The sequence below is a fragment of the Gallus gallus genome, chromosome 11 (genome assembly GCF_016699485.2).
Source record: "Gallus gallus isolate bGalGal1 chromosome 11, bGalGal1.mat.broiler.GRCg7b, whole genome shotgun sequence".
NCBI lineage: Eukaryota > Metazoa > Chordata > Aves > Galliformes > Phasianidae > Gallus > Gallus gallus.
In genome coordinates, this window is record NC_052542.1 from 4,809,846 (window position 1) to 4,836,468 (window position 26,623).

Genomic DNA, 26,623 nt, shown 5'->3' on the forward strand with positions numbered 1-26,623 from the left:
TTCGATTACTTCTAAGCAGAAGTTGCCTGAAAATGCAGATGGGTGGAAAAACATACAAATCTCTCCTATGAACTCCAAACAAACGTATTGCATATGTGAAGATGCACAGTCCGGGGAAGGTGCACACAGGGCTGAGCCTTAAGTGAGGGGTTCTCAGGCATGCCTAAAGTTACTTCATGTAGGAAGTTGCTAAAAGCTTAATCCAGACATTTGAGATTCTTCTGCATGTTTCAGCAAGTTGGTGACTCCCAAATGTTTCAAAAATGGGGAGTAAGAATAAGTTTTTTAGAAATGTACACATGCCAATGGATACACAAATAGACGTTTGTGTCTTTATGTGGAATAGTTATAAAGGTAAATATTTTTGAAAATTGCAATTAAATATTTCAAAAAACATATTGGGGGAAACTTAGTTTTTGATGTTTCCCTGGTGGTTTTTTATTTATTTTTTAATCCTATACTGTGTTACATCCTTCATGGCTTCTGCAATATCATGGGTTTACCCAAGGGCTGTGAATCTGACAGATTCTCTATAGTACCAAAACACATCTTTTCTTGTGTGTGTTTGACATCAGGGAAGCCATCTGTATCTTCAAGGCCCTAAAGAAGTCTAATAATCTGAGTTTAGATAATGGGGAACCCACTGGCTTTCTGCTGAGCAGTGTTTGGAAGTTAGTGAGATGCTTTTAGAAGTGTGGTTATGGAAGTGCTATTGTCATTGGTCTGTCTGAAGTCTGTTGTCATGAGATTGTATGACAATCTCATAGGCAACCCTTTAATAACAGTCACAACATGAATGCTGCACTACCAGTGAGATTTTCTTTGTCAGTCTTGCATTCATACAAACACACGCAATGACTCGTTGCTTCAATATTTGCCTGGAGCCAACTCCTATATTACTGGGAATTAGTCTAAATTGTATGAAAATGATGCCGCTGTAAGGGATACTCAGAAAGAGAAGTTAATACATGTATTTACGTTAAAACATGTATTTTGTGTCAGAGAAACATGCAGCTATTAAACACTGAATTCTGCAATCTGGAGAAGGAGGAGGGGACTAAGTAGGCAGTGGAATGCTGTTCTGAAGTGCAGAGTTGCAAGTTTACATTATAGTGGCAGTATCCAATCAGTATTTTTAATTCTTTTAATTACTGAAATCTCTGGAGTACATAATGGTGTGGAATATACACATGTATCTGTAATAAACAACATGTATCTTGAAGAAATGGATTTAGTTTTGGCAACAACGTGATAGGGAGATCAAAGAGCTAGCTGGCATTAAAATGATTTAGATACATTTGTCATAGGCAGCTGTTATGCTAATCTCATTTATGCAGTTGTCAGCTGATAGGTTCTGATGAGCCAGCTTAGTGGGAAAATCATTAGTAGATCCCTATTGTGATAAATGTTATTTATTACTGTCAAATGGTATTAATGTTTGATTCAAAGATGGGAAATGGGCATCATCTACATGAAGTTCATCCATTCATGGTCAACGATGACAAAGGGAGCTGCTGAATTCCAGCCAAAGGAACTTCATTTCTGTAAGAAAAAAGAATAATGGATTTAATTTGCATATGCTTTAAAAGGGTAATGAAGTAATATGATGTTTATCTTGGTTGAAGAGTGGTAATTTTTGCTGGCATAGCTCCAGCAACATTCGAGTCATTGTGCAGCATTTGCTGTTCAGTTGTTGGTTGTGGAAGGGGCTTTTCAAAGCAGCAGGTGCATAAGGGAGGAGGAAACAAAAATGATTTATTCATTAAGCCAAAAAATGAGCAATCTCAATGTCTTTCCCCTTACCCTCTGGAAATATATTTGCAGCCATCTTCATTTTTCTTCTGCTACATCACTCTCTCTTCCTGTCTGTGGCCCTGTCTCTTGAATTACACAGAACCACACTGATTTCCACTCCGTCTTTGTTGTGATTTGACTTTTTTTCCACTTCATCTAAATAGATAAATGCAGAGAGAAGGTAGCATCCCATTCCAGGCTATCAAGCAGACAGAAGCTGGGATGTGTTCACATATGGCTGTAAAATGAAGTGTTATTTATTTATTTTTAGGAGGAAAAGACCTCCAACGTTTTGGCAAATTAGCTGTGCAGCTGGGTTTTAAGTTGGAGAGAAGTGTTCCCTCTGCTTGTGAATTTGCATGGAGACATTCCTCTTTCCCCTCTCTATTTCAATACAGCTGCAGTACTCTAATCTAGTTTTATTTTTTTAAGTAAAAAAAAAATCCCACAACCAACCAAAACCTAATTATGGTACAGCCAATCAAACAACGGCTCATTTTAATTACTCATTACCAAAAAGGCACAATAACATATAAAGAGTGCCACAGTCAATATTCTGCCACTAGTTTATTTATTATTTATACACTTAAAAATGAATGAAATCAGTAAGTTTTCAATAATTTTGTAGAGTGAATGAATGGTAAAATGACAATGGTAATGTAAGGAAAAATACTGCCTGAAAAGGACTGTAGTTAACACTAAGAAAATCTTTCAATGCTGTGTGCTGGTTCTGTCCTAAGCCACACATTAGTACTCTCTAAATTTCAGTGAAAAAAGATGCCTGATGATAATCAAGATGACCTCGATCTTTTTAAAGGCAGATAAATGTCAAATGCTCATTGGTTTTAGTAAGAACGGAATGCATGCCTGCTTCCTAAGTGATTATTTTATCTAGATGTACTTAAATTCCTATGGAAAATAATCAGAATATTCTCAGTTGTCAGTGGTGGTACTGGAGCATGGATGGATATACGTACTATCTGCAATTCTCTGAAATAAAACTAGTAATTTATATCTTGCAAATGAAATAGCAACAGTTAATGCTCTGCAAAACATAGACAAAATTCAAAAGGGGATTTTGTGTGTCTTGATTTTAAATAATTTTTTTCCTATTATGATGATAGATATGCTCTGCAACAGCAAAGTTTCTGGACAGTTTTCAAGATTACTTTAAGTAGGCATCTTAACCTCATGAATTAAAGCTGTAGAACATGCTGCAGTTCCAAGAAAGCTTGCAGTGCACTGCTGCAAACATCCCTCCTGTAATTGCCACTGCTTAAAGGCTTTCTGACCAGCCTCAGTTTAGCAGCTCTATATTTAAAACCTTTTTGAGGCTGCTCTCAAGATCACATCCATCTGAGACAGAAATCTTGCATGATGGCAACTGAAGCCTCCTGCCAGAGGCATGATCTATGAGATCATGCAACCCAGTGGGTCACTGTGCCACCTGGCATGACCCAGTGAGCTGGTTCTGGGCATTATCTGGGTTGGTGCATGAATGGATGCTTGCAACCTCTCAAAAATCTGACCCTGCACAGTAGCATAGACATAACTGCCAACTATTTCAGACTGCTTGCCAAAATGTTGTCAAGACTTTCAATCCTTGTAAACAAGACTTATCAAAGATTCAAGAGTTATTAAAACATGAATGTTGACAGTATGAATTACTGCAACACCTCTGTCTCATGGCCTATGGCTGCCATTCTATTCTCAGCGCTGTATGAGAATCTGCTCTGTCTTCCCTGTGATTTTTAGACCAAAAAAGTTTCAATAAATATGTATAAGCTTTCTCCAAACAGCTGCATCTTTTGGAGGCTTGCTGCAGCTAGCTCTCCAAGTTTTTCTCTGAATTTGGATGTGAGTCCATTTCCTTTACTACCTCCCCCCGTGTATGCAGTCAGCTAAGTGGTTTCCTTGGTTACTTCTGGCAAAAATTACAGTTGACTGTATCTTGCTATTAGAATGCTATTTAGTACAATATATGGAATGTAAGACCTTGGATCTTCTATTTCCTAATTAGATCCTGGCACATTAGAGGCTTTTTTCTTGCGTAGCAGTGAACGTACTAGTTTGAGTTAAGATGGATTTTAAAATCTTGCGTTGAGAGAGCACATATATCTTTAGCTTACTTTGATAGTCCTCTGAGGTTCTGTAATGTAGATAGATTTGTCTCAGTCTGTCTTTATGTTGAGATGTGCTGGGCTTGCTCCATTTGTTGTGATAAGAGTTGCTTTGTAGGTCATAGGAAATAAACGTTGATCTTGTTGAGAGATTTGCTTGTCAAACTGCGTGATATATTCCATGACTACTAACTTCTGGAGAGAGTGGGATTGTTATGACATCTATAATATACTGTAGGATTCATTCTGAAACCGCTGAAATTCATCACTTCCAACTCAGGATATTGTATGATTCTATGATTACTCTCAAACTGGCATATTGAGTCACTAGTTTATCATATACTGAAAATAACTAAAATTGCTTTCAGCTTGCTAATAGCTAGTTGACTAGTCAACTCTGACATCAGGATTATCTTTGGAAATGGTACAAAATAGAAAACAAACATGTTTGTGTTCTTTTCTCTGTTTTCTCATCTCTGAAATGTCATTTGATTTTTCTCTGGAGCCACTTTCAGTCAATATTGTCTTATTTGGGGGGTAAGCTCATTAGTTTTATAGCATCGTGGACTGTATTTGTAAGGCAAATCAACGTTCAGTTGGTAGATTCTTTAATAGTTAGTGTATTCTAGGTATAACGTGAATTTCTGTTCTTTCTCCACCTTTTCTGGTACGTTCTGTGGAACCAGGAAAAGGTATGTGCGTAACTGAAAGCTTATTAATACTTATGAAAAATAAGAACGGCTAAAGGCAGCTTTCTTTATCTTTTTTTACACTTGTGAAGTTATGATTCATTTCTAACGTAATGGAAGTTATAATGAATACTTTGAATTTGATATCAGTGATGGATTGGCATGTAAAATATACGATGATGTGTAGAGGCTAGAGGCCAGGGAAAAGGCTTATCCAATTCAGGATCTGTTCCAGGAGATTAGAAGGGTTTTTTTTCTTTTTGCTAATTTGTAGAAATTATAAGTAAGGATGGTGGAAAGTACTGAAAATAAATACATCTTTCTTAAAACTGAAGGTTTTGAGAGCATGCACTGTATTTTTGGGAACATTCCTTTTGTCCCTTATTTAGCATCTCATGATGAATTTTAGGACAGCTTGCATAAAGTCATCAGTTATCGTCTTTCTGATCAAAAGCTGTTAAATTAGGTTTTGACAAGTCTGATCTGTATCACTCTTTCATTCTAGTCTCTTAGGCTTACTTGCCTGTAAGCAAACATCTGTATAAAATTATTTGCAACAATAGTGATACTTTCTCACTGCAGATACAGTAGGCAGTGGGTTCTTATGCTTATGTATAGACAAAACCCACTAAAATGCTGTGAATCTCCAGTACTTTGCACCTTGTGAAGTCACATCAGTACAAAGAATGCAATCACTCTGGCCTCTAAGTAAGCATTATTTCAGTTGCTGGTTTAGGTGCTTGTGTACTTCAGTAACTGTCATGCTGACAATGATAAATGCACAGGAAATACTTTCTTTGGAAGAAAGACCTCATCACTAACTAGAACCCTGAAATAGTACTGCCATACATAAAGTAATTTAAATGTAGAAATTAAGCAATATTTTATTGCTTTTCTGAAAAACTGCAATATAAGAGTAAATGGTAGCAAAATATTTATTGTTTCTTCTGAGTACAAATAAGTTGCTTGTTTTAGAGGATATAATTATCCTCTAAAGTGAGTAATATCATTTGGAAAGTTCAGTTTACCATTGCTGTTTGATTTTTGCATACAACTACTTTCAGATAATCATACATAATAAGGGCATTGATTTGAGGTTTTTTTTGTGTGATCATGATTTAAACTGTGACAATCCTGTTCCAGTAAGAATCACTCTGTCTGAGCAGGTGTCAAACACAGGTAGTCTGAAAACTTGTTCAGTTTCCCAGTGACAACTATGATTGGTCAACTATGTAGGTTGCACTGAAAGTAATTTCTTGTTTGTTGCCATGGAAACTACAATGGATGCAAAGTGCACAGGAACACTATTTGATAGATCACATTCTCAGCAGCATAGTCACCACAATTAGTTACACATTTTTGCCAGCAAGGAATAAGAGCCTGCATACTACGTTTGTGAAAATCTGCACTAGTGGAGGTGACCATTGTTTCACAACTGCTATGACATCATCTTTGCTGAAATGTACCACCTGGTGACTTACTGTGCTAAAATCCTCTGATTGGTCTCCATAAACATTCAACATGGAGGAATTCAGTGACATCTCTGCTTCACCCACACTTTGGTGTCAGACACTGTTATGTCAGACTGCCCTTCTGCTGCCATCTGTCACACAGTAACAAAAGGTAATAGAATATTAGTGGGATATAATATATAGATATAATATAGAATATTATCAACCTCTTCCATACCACCACCATCTATCCACCTCTGATGTCGTGGACTAATGTAATAAAATAGCTGGTGTTACTTTTAGAGCAGCCTTCATAATTGTAAAAAGTTTCTATGTGTGTTCCAATGTACCCTGATAATCCCAGCACAAACACAGTTATGCTTCTGCTTTTTTCTTCCTTTTCTCTCTCCCTACAACCTGAGGCATTGCTGTTGAATTCCTTTGAAACTGTGTTAGAGCTAATGGGAGCCACTCGTGTTTGGATAATTAGTGCAGATGACAAGAAAGCAATCTCTGTATTTTGCAGGTGTCTATCAAATCAGCTGAACTCATCTCTGCCAATTGACTTGATCTGTTTGGTAGCAAGTGTGGTATTTAAAATCATTTCACTGCAGTTTTTTTTGCTGTTGTTGAGACTCCAGTCTGTCACTTCAGAAGGACTGAAATTATATTACAGTGGACCCTTCTAGGATTAGCTTTGTAGTGTGGTTTTAATTTTGGTAAAAAATGGATTTAAAATTCTCTTGTCAGATTCCTAAATTAAACATAATGAAAATTTTTAGCAATCTAATAATATTTAGTTAGTTCTTATTAGGTTTGGTGTGAGAAGGCCACTCTGGCTAGGAAAACAACAGATTTTTAAAAGTAAATTAACAGCATTACAACAAAAGCCATTCAATGATCTGTAAATCTGATCACCTTACATAGTCATGCCATGTAATTATTCTGAGATGTTGCATCTCTTCATGAGCAGTTGGTTTCCTGGTCAGCCTGTTTACAAAATGGTAAGAATCTTTCTACTGATTTCAAGGAGAGTTGGATCAGACCTGGGTGAGAGGAACTGAGGATGTTCTGGAAAGGGAACTAACGGGCTGAGGGAACCAGTGGTGGACTGGCATTTTGAGTAGTCCTTGTGGAATAATGTATATGTAACTCATTAATGGTCTTACGTTAGTGCGGTACTGGTGTTGTTAATGTGGGCTAGGGCAGTAGGATTAGATGAGTTAGAGATTCTGATCTGTCAGTTTTATAACTTTTTCCTCTGGGTAACTGGTGCTCACCATCATCTGTCAGATGGTAAGGTGTGAAATTCCTTTTGACAGAGCAGAATGGCTCTATGACATCCAGAAGTCTACACCATTTCTTGAGATAGCCATTCAGATGATGCTGGTCATTATCATACTTGCATGTTCTCTCTCTCCACTTTGTGATTTTTAAATACATCTATTGAGGCAAAAACTTTCCCAATTTACTTCAACTCACAATATTTTTTCCACTCTAGATGTATTCTTTCTTTTTTATACTCCTGTCAGTATTCTGTATATTTCAAAAAGGTTTCCATCTCCTAGGATCTCTTTTTTGAAGCATAACAAGCTGCTCACACCTTTGGAGAGTGAAATAAATTTTTAGTTTCTGTAATGTTTAGATTGCCCTTTTAGTATCTTCACTTTCATAATATTCTTCTTATACTAAAGGGGAGAGGACCATGGCTGCATTCCAAATGTGGCTTCAAGTCCCCATTGTAGTATTAGAATGATTTATTTCGAGTACTACTTTTGTTTACTGTATCTATCCTAGAATCTCTTGCCTTATTAATTTAAATACTGTTAATCCTTGTGCAGATGGTTTTGAAGTTCTCTCCAGTACCAAGACTGTATTCAACTCCTGTTAAATGTTTTGTGGCATATGGCTATTGAGAGAGCACTACCTTTTATTATTTTTTTTTTGTAATCTCATAACCTTATCTTTCTTTACAATGAATTGCAGATGCCAGTGAAGCCGCTAACAGTATCAGCTTGTGATCCCTGTCTATTTGTCATTCAGAATTTTATTGCCGTTCTGTTTTTGTCTTTAGTGGCTCTATTCTCTGGTTTTGTTTCATCAGCAAATTTCTTCACCTTCATACATATTTCATGTCTTAGGTCAGTGATATATAAAATGAACAAAAATGGTCCTAATACTGATTCTTGTGGCATTCCACTAATCCTTCTGTCCCAAACTGCTCTGTCTCATAAACAGCTTCTGTCTGTGACATTTAAGCCAGTTCCCTATCCACATATGTGGCTCACCCCAATACCATACTTAATGACTTTGGATGAAATGCTCTTTTCAGTTGCATGGTGCAGAGGGAAATAAAACACTGAAAGAAGGGCAGAAAGGGAATGGAGGAGGAAGGAGAGACTTAGTGACCTTTCTAAAATCCATGCAACCTAAATTCCTTCTGCTGTCTCTCCTCAATTAAAATTTAGTTTTTCAGGTGGTCTTCAACTTCCATTTTGCTGCTTGAAGGTAAGCAGTTTGCTTGTTGGCTAAGGCTTACAATTTAGCTTAAACGCCATTTTGATTTCAGGATTTTGGGGTTACCATTTCACTTGTACATTTTAATACATGAATGGGTGACGTGGGACCTGTGTCTAAGAGAAGATGGCTCTCTGTGACAGCTATGAACATATTAGGTGGCATACTGCCTAGGAACACAGCGCATCTTCCTGCTGCGTTACTTCCAAAACAAGCATAGTGAATGATTAAAGACCAGGAGGAGGTCCCAGCTGATGGGAACTGTGCTCAGGGTTTGCAGAGATTCTTGCCCTTTGTGCTCCCTGGTTCACTGCAAAGCTTCTGAACAAATAATTTGTTTTTACAAATTTATAACCTATCTCATGTAAATTGCATTTTGTTTTTTGTTGACATTTAAATTCCATTTTCTTTCTATTGTATATAATATTCTAGTCTCTAGTTGCGTTCTAACAAAGATTGGGAAAGGTTACTAAGTAGACTTAAGTGTCCAGAGGAAGAAATCCCCTGTTCCTTATCTTTTGTCATCAGTTTTTCTGGGGCTGTCATCCTGCACTTTGAGAATCTAACAAAAATCTCTCACATCTTGAAATCAGAACATCAAATGTTTTGTCCCTTCAGAAACCACCTTCAAATTGTATTAAAGGGAACAATGGTGTCACCTCAAAGTTGCTTAACATCCTCTTTGAAAGACAAAACCCTCCTGGATTGCGTAGCACAGTTCAATGCTAGGAGAGAGGCAATACTGTTTTTCTTTCTAATTTTCTTGTAACTATACCAAAATGTTCTCCTTTTCTCTCTTCTCCCACTATGCCTCCCCATATCCAAATTTTAAAGGCCCCTGGGAAAGCTGGCCTCAGAAACATCTTTGCCTACCTTTCTTTATTTCTAAGACTATTAAATGAGATGGAACATTTATCTGGAATTAAAGTCCCATCTATAGCTGGATGAAAATTTCTCAAGGTAATGGTTAATAAAGCTTCACCTTCTCTTTTGGAGCATTTCTATCGCCACCTATTGGAAAATTTTGATTTTTAGTTCTTGCTTTTTTTTCTCATTCTTCAAACTCTGGAGCTCTGAGCAATCAACCACTCTTGTCATAGGGAAGATAACATTTTACCTGCTGCTAGTTTCATAGCCCAATTCAGGTTTTATTAGAAATGAGAGATACTCAATATGCTTATTGTCTTACAGCGATCATCTTGGGCAGATTTAAATGAGAGATTCATGACATAACCCCATCAAACTCATTAGAATGGTTTTTACATTGTAGCATATTAGTTTTGCCTTGTGTGATTGCCTTTCCAGGTAGCCATGTTTCTTTAAATACATACATGAAAAAAATCCAAGCTTTTAACAAAATGACTCTTATGATATGTATAGGTGTTTTTGATGCAGATATGACTTCAGGTTTCAGCATGGGCTGAAGCCCATCAACTTTTCCAGGACTTTCTGTGCACTTGGGTTACCTGGTGCCAACTGAAACATGTTGCTGTAGCCTTGCTTTCATGTTCAGGGTGCTGCCATCAGCTCAACTAATTTCATGGTTGTCTTGATAACAGGTAACACTGAAGTGAGGCTGCACACTTCTGGGGAAATCTTGCTGGCAATTTGCTGATCTTGGCTCTCTCAGTATGCTGAGCCTGATGCTAGCTGCTGTCAGGAGGGAGTATGGCGTTAAAATGGGCTCTCAGAGGTGCTGAGCTCTGCGTACCCCAAGTATCAAGTGTCCAGCTCAAGTGAGTTGTAAGGGTACAAACTTCTCATGGTAATTTTTTCTTCACTGAGAACCATGTTGCTGGTGTAGAGGCTTCACTGACTCAGCAGAGCCTCACTGCTCTCACTTGTCAGAGCTCCAGTAAACTTCAGTTCTCTGATTATGAAACAGTTCAAATTGTTAGACAATTACATATGGAATATTTGTTGTTAAAGTAGTCACAAAACATACATTTGCTGAAGTGATCTAAAGTGCCACCTATCTGTGGAGTTTTCAATCAGTCCACAAAACCCATGTGATTTGCCCTGGTGGTTCAGCCTGTGTCTGAGGACTGGGGAGCTGAGTCCTGCATCTGCTGATATATTTAAAAAATGTTAGTACCTAGTTTGTGATTTTTCATATGTTGATCTTCTCTAGTGCAGACATCCAGAGAGGGGAAGCTTACTGCTTCACCGAACAAAGAAGTTTCCAGGTTGGAAATCATCTCACAGCACCCTGCCATCACTATTTCCCTTCTATTTTTGGTCCCTGAACAGTTCTGTGTCTGCAGGCATCATGAGAGCAGAACACCTGTATCCCCTTCTCAAACTGAGTCATTTTATCCCCAAAAGCGGTTTTCCTTTTTCTTCAAAAAGAATTGGCCCATCAGAATGATCTTGGTGCCAGGAAGGGTTATGGAGCAGAGATCTTGAGTGAGATCACATGGCATGTGTGGGACAGCTGGGGAATCAGGCCCAGCCAGCATGGGTTTATGGAAAGGCAGGTCCTCCTTGACCAACCTGATCTCCTTCTGTGATCAAGCGATCAGCCTGGTGGATGAGGGGAAGGCTGTTGACAGAGTCTACCTAGATTTCAGCAAAGCCTTTGACATTGTCTCCTCTAGTATTCTCCTAGAGAAACTGGCAGCCCATGGTTTGGACAGATAGACTATTTGCTGTGTAAATATCCAGCCCCAGAGAATGGTGGTGAATGGATTTAAAGCCAGCTGGCAACCCTGGTCATGAGTTGTATTCCCCAGGTGTTGGTGTTGGCGCATGTCCTGTTCAGTATTTTTGTTGATGACCTGGATGATGAGATTGAGTGCACCCTCAGTAAGTTTGCAGATGACAGCAAGTTGGGAGAAAATGATGATCTGCCTGGGATTAGGAAGGCCCTACAGAGGGATCTGGACAAGCTGGATAGCTGGACTGAGCCCAGTGGGATGAAGTGCTTGCTTTGGCAGCGCATATACTAAAATCGGAACAATACAGAAAAGATTAGCGTGGGCCCTGCACAAGGATGACACGCAAATTCATGAAGCATTCCATATTTTTTTGAGGAAGTTTTTCACACAGAGGGTGGTGACGCACTGGAACAGATTGCCCAAGGAGGTTGTGGATGCCCCATCCCTGGAGGCATTCAAGGCCAGGCTGGATGTGGCTCTGGGCAGCGTGGTCTGGTGGCTGGCGACCCTGCACATAGTAGGGGGGTTGAAATGAGATGATCATTGTGGTCCTTTTCAACCCAGGCCATTCTGTAATTATTCTGTGATTCTCTCTGACAGGGACAGACTGAAGCTTAACACAACTGAAAGGGTATTACTTGTGGGAATAATCAACTTCTTAATATACAATTAAATGAATCATTTTGCTGAGTAATAAGCTCCCATGAGAAGGTAGCTGTGATTAAATATCACACATATGTGTTTGCTATTCTTCAACTCAGTTCCAAACAAAGAACCAAATTAAATGTACAGAACATGTACTGTACCGGTAATTGAGAAAACAGAGTTTAAAGTCATGAGTTTATCAACTCATAAAAATAACCCGTTTGCTTTCCATCAAATATTCTCTGAGGGGAATTAATAGCCACCTTTCAAGAAAGTGGTTGGAAATATGTGAGCTGTGCTTGAGAAGTTATTATTTCAGTTTTCTGTGGTGGTAGTTTAACGGTAAATCAGTGTGCAGAAGTGCACGCAGGCAACAGACGACATGGCTTATTTTGTTGTATGTGGGAAAGATATTGACTTTGCGTTCTACAGCTTGAATATATCCATCTTTCTATATGTATCACATAAAAATTACAACAAAATTGTTGGAAGTTTTTGAATATGAAATATAGGCAAGGAATGTTTTCTTGTCTTTTCACCAATTTTTTGTGAGGTAGAAGTGTTCTGTCGATCAGTTTATTATGATGAGGTTTTGCTGCAATTGCAAGTGAAATCTCTTGGTGTTGCAAAAATGTGATTTATATATGACAGTGGAGTGTGTGAGCTGTAGGTCAAACAGTAAATATTCTACTGCATTTAGGATAGTTCTGTGTCTAAGGCATTATCTGTTTGCCTGCTTTCTACTATGGTCCCCATAGCTATGTTTTCTCATCACTGGGTGTAATTTCTGATGTTGTTGTAGATTTTCAGGATGATCTTAGTTAAAATCTTCCAGTGTCAGTTTCCAATTTTTTAAAAATTAGGTATTTCCATATGCTAGAGAGTGTCAGGAGCATGAAGTTTGTATTTCTTGTTTTTGGAGAAGACGGGAGAAATAAGTGACAGAGGGAATGTCAATGTTACTGAGAGCACGCTTAGAAAACACTAAAAGAATGGAAAGCAATGGCAGCAGTTGATACTGTCATTTAAATTTAATTTTAACAACAAAAGCAGAAATTAGAAACTGGAATGCACAAATAAACATCATTTCTATACACCGTGGAGTGGTTTGTTGGTGCTTCTATGAATGCTTATGGAATTTGAATTCTCCTGCTACTGCTGAGAAGTTCTAAATAAGAATCTACAAATAAGGAGAGCTTTATAAATGTAGGGTTACTGTTTTAAGTTCCAGCAGTGCTTTTGTACTCTCAAACCTGTAGGGCTATTGCCTATGGTTTACCCTATAAAAGCATGCATAGAAGCACTGTGTTTTGGTAAAGAAAAAAATCATTTCTTTCATCTGAAGCAAACTAAAGTAGGAATCACTTTGCAGCACAAACTGCTCAACAAACTCATCCACTGTAGTAGCAAACATTTCAAAGATTTTATAGAAATAAAGAGGAAAACGCAGTAGATAGTCATAGGCTTAAGAGTAGGGGGTTATGCAATGTTTTTAGAGTGCATTAAGCATACTTGAGTATTTTGGCAGAAGCAATCATAATGGGAAAGGAAGCCTCAAGCAAGATGTTTAAGTACCATTAGAATGGCTAAGTTCATGTACTCATGTTTCTTACTGATGGGTTGTTCATACACTCATGATCCACAGTGACTACTTTTCTATTCATTACATAAAAGGTAAAAAATTTTATGCTTTATTATAGTGTGGAGAAAGTATATTTTTGAGAATTCAGAAGAAATAATCAGATATAACAGTTCTTTATCTTTACCATCTATTGATTTCATAGAATCTTTGTTGCCAATAAACGTTGAACAAGGAGAATTGAACATGAGCTCCAACACCTACAAATATGTTTGTAGGGACTGCATGCAGACTGAACTTAGTTCTTGACAGTCTCTCATGGAATAGTCAGGAACTTTTCTGATCAAGGACTTAAATTTTCATCTGCAAAAGCATAATATGGCTATATATCTGAGACTATGTAGAATTGATGCTAGCTTTTTGTATGAAATTTTAAGCTTCTGTTTCTCAGAATAAAACAGGAATGAGAATCAAAATCCACTTCATATACATATATGTATCCTCATATCAGCTTTTTTCAGTGTTGTACCAGGAGCAGGTGCTAGTATAAAAGCCTTTAAAGGTTTTTTTTCTTCTCACTGTAAGTGATAAATACTGTCTGTCATGTACCCAGAAATTAAGAAAGCAAATGACCTGTGAGGTGTTTCTAACAGGAGATTTTATTACTTGACCATAGTGCCATGTAGGTACCATAAGCTGTGCCCTTACCTGCTGTAAAATAAAAGATAGGGCAAGCATTTGAATACATTCCAGGTATAAACGCAGCTGTAAAGTTCAGATTTGCATATGTTTTTTTACATGTGTTTGTGGGATAGATGATCAGCAGGGACAGAATGGAAATCAGAGAAAAGTCAGAAGCTTTTTCTCTGTCATTTTGTACTTGTCACCATGATCATCACTGAGAAATCAGTGCTGGGGACTAGGCTGTAGTTTTGGTTGCTATCTGAAGCAAAAAAAAAAAAAAAAAAAAAGGTGAAAAAGTGAAGTGAGCTGTTTGATTAGAAGGCAAGGGTTTTCCATGGCAAGTAGAAGTAGACAGGCACAGCAGAGCCTGTGAGGGATGCCAGGTAAACAGGTTTGGCAAGAGTTACCTGCCTTGGTTCAGTGAATGGCAACCGGTACTTAACAGAGAGAGAAGAGCCAAGAGTCAGAGTAAGGAGCTATTCCTCGGCAATTTCTGGTCCTCAGTGTCCAGAAGAAAATGTGGTGTTGGACTGTGTTGCAGAATATGCCCATCAGATGGAAATTTGGCATGGTCTGAACTTTCCAATTCTTACTCTTTTCCACTGTTCCCAAAACAGTTTTTATTCTGGGTACAAATACACGTTCCTCTTTGTGAAATATAAAAGCATACTTTTAATAAATCTGTGATTTAATATTTGTCTGCATTTACGGTTAAACACCTCAATTCTCCTGAGAAAACATTGCAGTGACATAGTATGGTACATCCTGTATGCTACCATCCTTCCCTATTACATCCTGAAAAAACATGGCCCTTTCATCACTCCGGAGATAATAATGTGCATCAGAGTGATCTTTCTAACCTGTTAGCTAGACCATCAGTGGGACATACTGGAGGATAACTGATAGTTGTGTAGCTGGTGCAGTTCCAGGCTGAGAAACTGTTTTGTGAGGATGGCAGAAGGGTTGTCAACTTGTGACAGCCTGGCTGGATTGGTTGGAACAGTCTGTAGGGCCAAAAAGGGAGGAAGAGAAGGTAGAACTCATTTATCTCCTTTCACTCCTTAAAGGAGTAAGATTTCACTTATGAGTAAGCTTATATTATAGTGACTTGAACAACTCCTAACTTTGCACTTGTAGAACAAGTTGTACAAATATTCAGACTGATTCATTATCCTTTTCATAGCTCTCAAATGGTGTTTAAAGTTAAATTACTGAAATAGCTGTACTTCCTGCTTGTAATCTAAGCACAGCAGAAATGCAATGCTAGCACAGGAAACTGGTGGAAAGCAGAGCCCGCTGTTTTGAATGGATATTAAATACACAGTTTTGAAAATTATTGAAAACTCTTTGCAGATCAAAACAGTTCCTTAAGCTAAAACTGCCATCATAATTTGTCTTGTCTGTCTCTACTTTCAACAGAAATATTTGCTACCATTTTTTGACCTTTGATTGGCATCTCTTATTATGTAAATGAAGAGAGGCCATGTAAAAAGCTGTCTCTGTGTATTTACATAATGATTTGTTTTCCTAAAATGAGCAGTTAAAACTAAATAGTTCTTAAATTTATTTTGTGTAATTGCTGGCTCTTTATTTAGCACTTAAAATAAGAGGAGCTGAGTATTTTACCCCTATTAAAATTCTCTTTAATCTCTATTTCCATAATGTTCAGAGAAATAAAACCAGGTATTAAAAAAAAATCTAAAGGGGAAAAAAAAAAAGAAAAAAGCTGGAAGGATTGAAAGTATGTATGACATGAGAGCAGACAGAAGGCACTCAATATCTACTTCAATAGCTACTGCAACTATTTACAGGCCAAGGTAAATTGTTTAAGTTGATAGAAAAACACTCAATGAATGAATGCCTGCGGCAGATGTGTCAGTAAAGGAAAATGCTATATGAACTTTTTTTTTTGGCTGAAGGAAAAAATCAAAAATGTAATCTCTATGAAATTTCTTCGGGGGATTCTTTATAGAATGTTTTGTATGCAGAGAGATTACATGTCAGAAATGCAAAATTAGGTACAAAATAAGCCAAATAATGGTGAACATCTTAAATGTAGAAAGTAATATATAATGTATGATATTTTAAATCTCATTAAAAACACAAGCATATGTAATTTTGTGGCAGCCAACCCTCCGGAGTATCCATGGAAAGATGCTACTTCTCTGAGGGCTTCCTTGTATAAGTGCTTTAATAAATGAAGCCCATACCCAAAGTATATCAGTGTTCCCTGCATGCACAATATTTCGGTATTCTCAAAAGCCCCATATATGATTGTATAATTTCCTAATCTGATATAATCAACAGAAAATCTCGACATTAAATTAATGTTCAAGATCTAATTTTAGCCAGCAAGAACCATGACAACTATGCGTAAAGCTGATACTCCATCCCTGATTTCCCTTTTGCTCTCCACTAAAAGCAGCATCCTAATGTGGTGGTAGAGAGCTCTGCACTGATTGAGATGCCATCTCCTGGCTGAGCTATAAAACCAAGCCACAGACTTATTATGGTTATTCAAGATACTATAGTGACTGTTTCCTGGCCCAAATCCAACCCTGGTAATTATTGTTAGGTTTTGTAATTTCTCTTTCCACTTTCATCTCAATAGGGTATTCTTCCTTGCTGCCTGTCCTAGACTGCTGTGTAGTGTTAATGTGGGCTGTTAAACAGCTGCTGTGTTTCTCACTGCAAGTGGCTGCATTTCAGTGGTAGGTAAATGACTACATCGTACAGTGCCTTGAGAATTCACGGGATAAAGGACACTTACTGTTTTTATTTTACCACTTGGTGCCTAAGTTTTATTGGAGTCTTGCCTGGTAGGTATTTCTGTATGAAATATGTAGGTGCTTCAAGGTCTGAGAACAACAAGGAAAGCCAAAGAAATAACTGCCTGGATTCTTGCAGTCTTAAATGCTGAGAATTCTTTTTAAGACTATATACATTAGGCTGTCCTTGTTTTTTTTTTTTTTTTAATGGCATCTGCAGTCTAAAAAATAGAAGATAATCTAACCATGCATACAATATTTACTCTAGAAGTCATGGATTTCTGTTAATGATTTTATGTACAAGCTCCATAAATGGCACATTCAGAACAGGATACATTGGTTTTTACGGCAAGCACCTTTTACAAGTGTTTGTTTTTTTTTTTAAAAAAAGCCACAGAAAAAGCAAACAAAACTCTTAAAGCAATACAATCTGAAATGGAATGGGTAAATAATGCAAATTTTAATATATTAAAGTTTTTTCTGTAATAATGAGTCCTACATCAGCAGAATATTAATAAACGCAAATATATGGATCAGTTTTCCTGGACTGCTGATGGTTGTTCCAGACATGATGCAGTATTATTGGGATGGAGAAAGCCTTTGCATTGATAAAGTTATGAGATTTCACTGGATTTCTGTTTGTTCCCTGAGACATCACACCATGAGAGTGCTCCTGCATTAGATGCTTCTGTTGACATCCTACCAGACTCATGGGACCTTTAAATATGATATGAGGGCAATGGGACTATTTAAATTTCCTCAGAACACATTATCATTTTTGCAGAAATGGTAATAGTTGTTTGAAAACTGCATATTCTGGGCATGGGGTATGTTTTTTGAGAGTAAATGATTCAAATTTTTGTTATAACGGCAATATGTTATAACCTAGACTATTAGAAATTGGCATTAAAATTGTCAGATCCAGATTCTTCTAATTATAAACATGAAATCTTGTTTTAACTGTTGATGTCAATTGAAATGAACAGTTTAGCTAACAAAAGCATTTTTCTTTAAGGTAGTTCATTTACTAACAGCAAAAATATCACATTATTCTTCAGTCTGATATCAATTAAACTATTAGCTTCTAGAAATCCAGCTCGTATTAGGAGGATGACTAACCTGTAGCATTGCAGTCCATTAATGCCATAGCTTGATGTCCATTTCATCTTCAAACCTTCCAGCTTGCTACAGGCAGCTATCCTTTAACAACACAGCCTTCAGCTGGTTTTGTATCACAAACTACAATTGTCACATTAGTATGGACAATGGATTTTTTTGCTTCATTGTTCCTATCCTTAGCCTGCATTTTGGCAGGTCTTTGTAAGTGCTTGTATCACATTTATCTCACTCTTTCACTAAATGCACTTAGGATTCTGACCTGGTGTATGGATGCCTGCTCTTGGTGTTAGCGTAATGTCCGTACATCTAATTGATAAGTTATAATGCAGCTTTAACCAGTCATTTAAAATAAATAAGATCATAATTATCAGTTTCCATTTACCCATTTATTAAATAACAGTGTTCACACTGAGCAGTTTGATTTTGTGTTACAATAAGGCAGTCTCTACATGATGACAGATGGTGTTTCATTTTGCCGATGCTGTGCTAAAGTGCTGTGAGTTGTGATGTGTTTGATTTTATTAGAGATCAGATTTAACACATGCATGCTACATAACTGCAATAGCATTCCCATTTCTCATCTGTAGGAGAAAATGAAACTGTGATGAAATGTAATATACTCACCCTCAGGCAGAACTAGTGGGATTGGGAATTGCAACATAATAAATCTAATGGATATTGCACTACAGGACACTAGAAATTTACTGTTATTATGTTCAGGGAAGGAACTTGATTTTGTAAAACTCACTTTTATTTCACTGGCGTCAGTGCAATTTCACATTATTTAACCATTATATCCCAACATTTTTCTGCATTGAAAAAGTAACCTAAGCTCAGAGGAACAGAGCAGTCAAAGAGCCCAAAAGGGAAAATACAAATTCTGAATAATGAAATGACTGAAATTATTAAATGCAAATTACTGCCTGACAAAAGTTACAGTATAGTTAATAATGTCTTATTGCCATGCATGTTTAAAGTCATTTGTCATCTATAACAATAGAACATTACCTATCAATATTACAGATTCATACAAATTACAATACCCAGTTTATTTTATCAGAGACATTTTGTACTTGAACTCTGAGATAATATTTATTCTTATGTAACTCTGGAAAATGTGCTGTTTTAAATGTTTGAATTTCCACCAATTCAGAAGGAATTCTGTTTGATCAAATCTAACGTATCTGTCAAAAAGTGTTTCCTAGAGCACACCATTTTAGGTATAACTAATCCACTTTAAGGAACCATTCTGAAATATATCATGGTAGTTCTGTCATGGTAAAGGAAGAAGTACTCTAGTTTAATCATAAGCTAATAGGTTAATAGGCTTGTCATGTTTGAGTCATAGAGTACCCCAGGTTGGAAGGGACTCACGGGGATCACTGAGTCCAACTGCTGGCTCTGTACAGGACCACCTAACCCCAATTACTGTCCCAATGCTCTCTGAGCTCCAGCAGCACAGGGCTAAGCCCACTGCCCTCTGTAGCCTTGAAGCCTTTCCCTGACCCCCAACCTGACCCTCCCCTGGTGCAGCTCAATGCCATTCCCTTGGGTTCTGCCACTGTCACCAGCGAGCAGAGCTCAGCACTGCCCCTCCATTCCTCTCTAGTTTTATAGTCTATGGAGTAAATGGGTTTCTCAGAGTCCCAATCACATGCTCAGAACAGTCCTGGGCATTCCTGTTAGCTCACACAAAACAACAAACCTTTCTAAAACATGAATGCACAAGGTATTCCATTTCCCTTTTAAATGCCAAACGAAGAGTGTACTTTCAGAGGCCTTTAAAACTGTGGTCAGGCTGCAATTACCCAGTGAGTCTGTGGTACTTCTTTTTCCCAAGGTAGCATCACTCCTGTAAAACAGTGGTTTAAGTGGATTGAACGAAGACCACCAAGTTGGTCCTGTCTGTGTTAACTTTACCTCTTAATTTCTGTTGAAATACAGTGTTTGCTTTGTGCGTTTGTTAGAAATAGAGCAAGGTGCTGAAATATTGAATTTTGACCCAAAATTTTATTATGTAAAGAATATAATACCAGATAGTGAAGCTTCTGTTTGTTGGCGTTTTTCTGTGTGTTGTTGGGTTTTTTTGGGGCAGGGAGGGAAGCCATCTGATAGCTTTTTTTTTTTTTTTTTTTTTTTTTTTTTTTAACTTCAGGGAAGAAAAGTGCTTTTAAACCTCAAGACTCCTAGAGCCCGTGTCCTGATTAAAATATCAATCTTTGTCATAGCAGAGCTCCTTGTTTGGAGAGTAGATTTTGCAGTCCTATCTCTTGTAAAACAGCAGAACATATCTGCTGTGAAAAGCAACAGCTTTCAAGAGTGACTGTTATTTTGAGATAACTGTATTTTACATTAAATGACATTTAGACCTTTTTATTAATTTCAGCCTTTGTTTATAAGCACTTTGTACTCTTGCTATAATCACTCAAGTTACCATGGCAAATGAAGTTTTTGGGCCTCATCACTGTGACTTTTTAATAGTGAGGAACATTGATCAGCACTTCTGCAGAAAAGGTAATAAATCACGTTAAAGAAAAGAGAAAAGAAAACGAAGCAAGTTATTGTTGGGTGCTACAAATGCTATAGCTCTGCTTGTGCTAATTAAAAGGTGTGGTGCACAGAGGCCGCTGTGTTGCTGTAGGGTCACAAAATGATGCTCCATGTTGCTTCAGTGCTGTCTATATACTTAATGTAATGCACAGTAATGAACTTCTCATATACTTTGATAGAAGGGCTTCTCTGGAGAGCAGAACCAAACTTCTTCAAAGGAAGAAATAAGCAGGATGTGCCACTTAACCTTGTCACTGCAGCAGGGCTGCCAACCAGTAGATCAGCCTGCACAGGGCCCAGTACTTGATGTCTTCTAGATGCTGTAGTACAGAATACTTTAATTTCTTCAGGTTAATTATTTTTATGACCTTTATAATTTGCTAGGCTTTTATAATTCTGTAATTTTGCAGTATTCCTTTTTGGGAAAAAAATTGCTTAGCATAAGCAAACTTCATAATTTGAAAATTTAAGACAGAAGCTGTTTTCACTGTTAGTGCTATTTATCATTATTATAAAACAGTCTGCTAGGGTATTACTGGAAAGATGTTTATATGTATGTAGTACATACATATAAAAAGATTTTCCCAGATCTGAACTATACAAGGCAATATGCCACATTTTAACTATTTGCTAACAATATGTGCAGGTAATATGCTCCCAAAGGTCATTCTATGAGTGGGATTTTTTTATGCTTTTTCCATAAAGAAAAGTAATGAAAGCAGTTGTTAGAAGTAATATAAATTAACTGCTGGTTTACATTCCCAACCCTAGTCTGGCACTCAGTGGAGCTGCTTTGGTTGCATGAGCGAAAGAGTGACAGATACACATGTATTTATATATATATATATATATATATATCCCTACAGATTAAACCTAGTCCTAAAAAACACTCATTTTCTCTGTCAAGTGCACTGTAAATACAGTGTAGGAGGAGATCAGCTCAATTAGAAAATTAAATATTTTTTTTGTATGACCAGCTCAGAATGGTAAGTGCTGGCACTTGAAGTTCAATATCCTTAGCTGCTGTGGAAATGAAGATGACACAAATTCTGTTTATGTTAAGAAAATAAAGCAAGACCAGACCTTAATCTTATAATCAGTTTGGATTTCCATCCTCATTTATAACTGTTGATCTTCATGTGGACACTGATTTAAAGATGGAAGTTAATATATTTGAAAAGCATTGACTTGAGTAAGTTTTTCAAAACCAAATAGCATCTCAAGTGGCTTATCTTCCAGCTCTGTTAGTGACTGCCAGGCAGAAGCCATGCAGCTCCCCGCGGCAGCAGACACAGATGGTAGGTGTTGACATTTCCGTCTGTGTCTTAGTCCTGGGCACCAAGTCTGACTTGTACCTCTTCTTCTACAAGTGTGCTGAGTGAGCACTGTCATTGTCAGTGGCTAATTCACAACGCAGAGTGCGTTCTGTGGGTCTTTATTGTTCTATCTGGGGGATTGCTGTCAATTTACATGTAGGTATTCTCATGGCTGTCTCCAGTCACTCCATCATCAGGAGGAGATAAGGGAGGGAACTTTCATGCCCTAGGCAGCACCCATTGGAAGGCTGACAGTCAAAGCCTGATGAAAGTCAGTCTTCCCCTGAGCCTGCATGCTGAGAGAGAACTAAGGACAAAATTCCCTTGCTATAACTGTGGCCTGTGTTTTGAGAACATTTGGGAAGCCAAAGCATTAGGAACATTTCTAGTAGGTGTTGCATTTCTAATGCAGAAAACAACTACAACAAAGAATGATTTCTTCTGGTTCTGCTGGGTGTTTAAGTCCTTTGTCCCCACTCTCCTTTAGGTGTTGATGAAATTAAGGGTGTGTCAAAATAAGATCACTGCCTGCTGACGTGGTATGTGGCTGGAATGGCTTCTGATGCCAGAAGGGTCTTCTTTCAAATACCTATTTTAGCATCGGGTGTCATTCATAAGGGTCCCTTCTTATTCTTTTGGCATCATTTGTCTTCTGTAACCTGTGATAAGTGGTGTCCCTGACTGAGGATGCTATTTTAGATCCTCCAGGTATTGCAATTCTGGTTTCCTCAACAATGTTAAAGAAAGTGATTTGTTGAAAACTATGAGAAGCATACAGTAGAACCTAGCTGTTCAGTATAAGATCAATATATGATCCAATGGTTATATTTTCAATAACCTACATTGATTTTTTCCTATTTGCATTTAGGAAGGAAAAAAAAATCCAGCACATACTTCACTCCTGGATCTTGTTCTTTAATTTAACTTTATCATTGTGTTTCCTTCCCTCTATTCTCTTTCTCATTCAACATACTGCTAATTGTCCCTTTCAGTGAAATTATTTTTTTATTTTGTCAGAAACTCTCCCAACACTTCTTGAAAGGTGGAAAAATAAAAGACTTTTATCAGTAATTTAAAATGTTTTATGTTACAGAATCATAGATTCATTTGAGTTGGAAGGGACCCTTAAAGGCCATCTAGTCCAAATCCCCTGCAGTGAGCAGGGACACCTACAGCTCCATAAGGTCACTCAGTGCCCTTTGTACTGCGGGCCACAGCAGTGACTGAAAACCCAAAAGCTCGGTAATGGTTATTATTGCCTGTATGGATCTGAAACTTGATGGGAAATCTGGATAACACTCACAATACGAAGTGCTGATACCTTATCACTTTTGTGTTTCGTACAGATCTTAACCCTACAAATGCAAACTAAAGAGTTTCTGAATAGGTGTTTTGTTTACTTCTCCGTTCTTCCTGTTTTTTTTTCCAACTTTTAGTTGCAGGTGAAGTAAAAGCATTGTAAATTTAATACAATTTGCATAAAATTGCACAGGCATGCTGGCCATAGTAGCAACTTAGAAAACTCTAATGAGAACATTTATGACGTTGATTCTTCACCAAGGTACTCATTGAAAAAGAGTCCTCCAGTGGTCGAAATAATGCCATAAAACTTGGTTGATCTTAAGCATGAACTAAATAAGCCCTCGATTAGCTTGCAGTGCTTGAGCAGGCTGTGTACTGTGACCTGAGCTTATTGTGATGCTTCTCAGCTCTTCTGTTATCCTCTGCTTCCTTATTTTAACTGCTCTTCTTTCAGTTAGACTGATGTTTCTTCAAGTATAAACATTGTTTTCCTTAAAAGTGTATTGTCCTTGCTTCTGAAGGGCTTCAATTTCTGTATGGAGACTATCACTGCTCCTATGGCACAAGTGCCATAGTTGTGTCATATCTTATTTTAACAGCATTGAAGCTGTACTTAATATGGATTGTCTTGTAATGTTAGCCTTTCAGTTCTGAATCAGGGCAGTAATTCTCCACTTTTCAAAGAGGAGGTGCTGACTGTGGATCAAACACAGCTCATCTAAATAGCGTTGCCAGGTTAAGGTACCTGGGTTTTGGCCTTTGATTACTTAAAGACCAGAAATGAACCTCTGGGTTTTATATATTTGTTTATTTATTGGTTATTTGTTTTAAGAATGATCTTAATCCTGAATTCAATATATTTTTCCTCATTGTTCTAAGAGACCTACATGCTTAATAGTGGTGTCTGGCTTAGGTTTCTTTGTATTAATATATAGAGCCTTATTTGTAAGTGTTTCATGATTCTGTCATCCCAAATGTGTTTAAAAATATTACTCCTGCATTTCATTTAACTTTTGTGTCTGTGCATAAAGTGAAAGTCAGGACAAAGCAGACAATTCCCTTGGCTCTCTAACTGCATTTGAATTTAATTTGCCCCTTTCATCTCCTCTTTGTTTTCTCTATTTAAATTGCAAGACTTTTTCAATGGATTCTCCAACATATTTTGTTTTTACTGTGCCTAGCACCATTGTCAAACGACCCTTAGTCTTTCAGTAATAAACAAGATTTATAATAACATCATTTTAAAGATAATTTGGAGACACAAAAGACCTAATTATGCAATGGTGGTGGGAGGGTGGGGGGGGGCAGTTGGAAGCCTCTTTTTTTTTTTGGAAATATATTTAATTTGTGCTAAAGAGTAGTATTACTTTCAAATATTAATTATCAGTTTCCTGTGTGTTTCTGGATTTCCAGTAAGAAAGATGTACAGATATGAATTGTGAAATTTAACTGTTTGCCTGATAACTCTGGGCAATGTTGTTATATTCATTTCAGCTGAAAATATACCTAAGAGCCTAAAGAAAGGTGATGCGTTTTGTGGGACAGCTGCAGAAATGGGACTTTCTGATCATGGGAGACGGTTGTTATTGTGGAACTCATTCCGATCAACCGCTGGAGTTTAGTAACCTGTGAGAACCGAGACAGCTTTTGTGTCTTCTGAGAAGCCTACCAAAAAAGTGTTATGTTGGGCGGGTGGCAGCGCTGCAGGATTTTGATCAAATCCACATCTCTTGCTGGCTTTCTTAACATATGTTACATTTTATGTAATGCAAACCAAGACAGCTTTACGAAACAGATCAGTTCAGTCCATCTTCATAGATGGATGCCTTCAGCAGTGTTTGAATTCATGACTTATTTATTTTTTACTTATTTTTCAGGGCAGATTTGAGTATTATTGGTGTTAATTCTGAATTTCTAAAACCGGTGATTTGCTAGTGCTGTTCTGTAATGCCCTACATTGCCTGTCTTTGCTTAGAATTTCATATCTGATATTTTTAATGTTAAGGTCAATGTTATTGATCCTGTGGATCTGTTCTTCTGCTGTATTTTTTCAAGGCACACACACAGAGGGTAACTAATCTTAATATCGTGTGTTTGCAACTCTGTTTAGCATGAAATCAGTAACTGACATATTAATTATAATAATCTGTTAAATATACTTTACCTACATGTTAATTATAGCAGACCATTCTCATTTATTTCTCTGGGTAGGCTATTAATTCAACCCAGATGGTACAGCTTTTTGAGACTGCAACACTCAGTGTGAACGGAATAAATCATGTTGCCAAGATACAGGAGCAAAAATGTTATCACATCTGAATAGGCTTTAAAATGATATAACTATGAAAAAATCTTACCTTTTAATCAGGGAAGAGGCTTAGTTAGAGCAAGGTCAGTAGCCCAGGCCTGTTCTGTAAGGCAGGAAGCACAACCTGGAAGTACAGGAATTTGTTATGTGCCAGATTATCAGCCATTTTGGGATACCTTTCTTTCCTGCCATAAGTATGTAACCTGAAGGACACAATGCAGAATAACTCTGCCCCTCTATTAAAACATAAGATCAGTTCCTCCTTATCCCACCTTTCCCCTGTTAGTGTGCTCAATAGGCAGTTCTCTGCTGGCTATAATGAGCAGGATTTTTGCTTTGTGAAACGCATTTTAGGTGAAACACTGCTTGAATATCTCATTTATTCTAAGCCTGCCCTCCTACACACTCAGGCACAGTTCTGCCAGGTTTACTTGTAGTTTATCTGTCGATTTTTTTCATTTTTATAAATTCTAATTGGATGTATTAGAGTGGCATAAGCTGGATCGCATTTGTGTATTTCAAAATCCCCGGTTTTATCTTGATGAATGAATCAAGACAAATCAAAAAAAAAAAAAAAAAAAGATTGTCACCTTTATCTTCTTTTTTACCATCTAGAATAAAGTTTCTAAATAACAGACGTGGAACTTTCCATTACAAAAACCTAGGCTATTTAGACTGAACATCAGCTCATTTTAAGTACAGAGAAACATTCTTCTCATTCTCTTACTCTACTGTACAAACTGGATGGAATAATAATTCTACTAAGTGTGTCATCTGTTCAAGTATGGAGAGAAAATGATGAACTTATGTCAAAATGAAAGTTATTTATCAAAATCTCCCTGATACATAGATGTTTCTAAAACACTCAGCCAGCATGGTGGAATAAATTAGAATGTTTTTTCAGGCTTTTTAGAAGCATTCACTTTAAAAAGTTGTACTTTGGGGGAATTTAGATAAGGCAATTATGTGCCAGCAGTTGTTGCTTGAACCTTTCTGGGCAGTACCATTTTAATGGTTCTTCAGGAAACAAACCTGAGGTACTAATTCAATGGGCAAGCATAAGTCAGACAAAAAAATACCTTAAAGTTTTACCAGTCCTTTGATAATTTCAGAAAATCTAAGCA

The 26,623-nt window shown here is 37.3% G+C and overlaps 1 protein-coding gene, 1 long non-coding RNA gene and 1 other non-coding gene across 4 annotated transcripts in view; 2 read left to right on the top strand and 1 right to left on the bottom strand.

Moving 5' to 3' along the window:
• TOX3 (TOX high mobility group box family member 3) overlaps positions 1-26,623 on the top strand; it is a 245,318-nt gene that overhangs the window by 64,969 nt on the left and 153,726 nt on the right. The gene's annotated exons all lie outside the window — the stretch shown is intronic.
• LOC121111692 lies at positions 959-25,611 on the bottom strand. Of its 2 annotated transcripts, none has more exons than XR_005862992.2 (3): positions 25,549-25,611; positions 6,085-6,206; positions 959-1,542 (listed from the first exon to the last, which is right to left on the bottom strand). It is a non-coding gene; the product is annotated as an uncharacterized LOC121111692 (long non-coding RNA). The 2 variants fall into 2 exon arrangements; XR_006931205.1 differs by lacking the exon at positions 25,549-25,611 and adding an exon at positions 18,024-18,140 and having other exon boundaries at positions 1,129-1,542.
• LOC112533305 lies at positions 11,492-11,598 on the top strand. Its single transcript, XR_003077317.2, has one exon. It is a non-coding gene; the product is annotated as a U6 spliceosomal RNA (small nuclear RNA).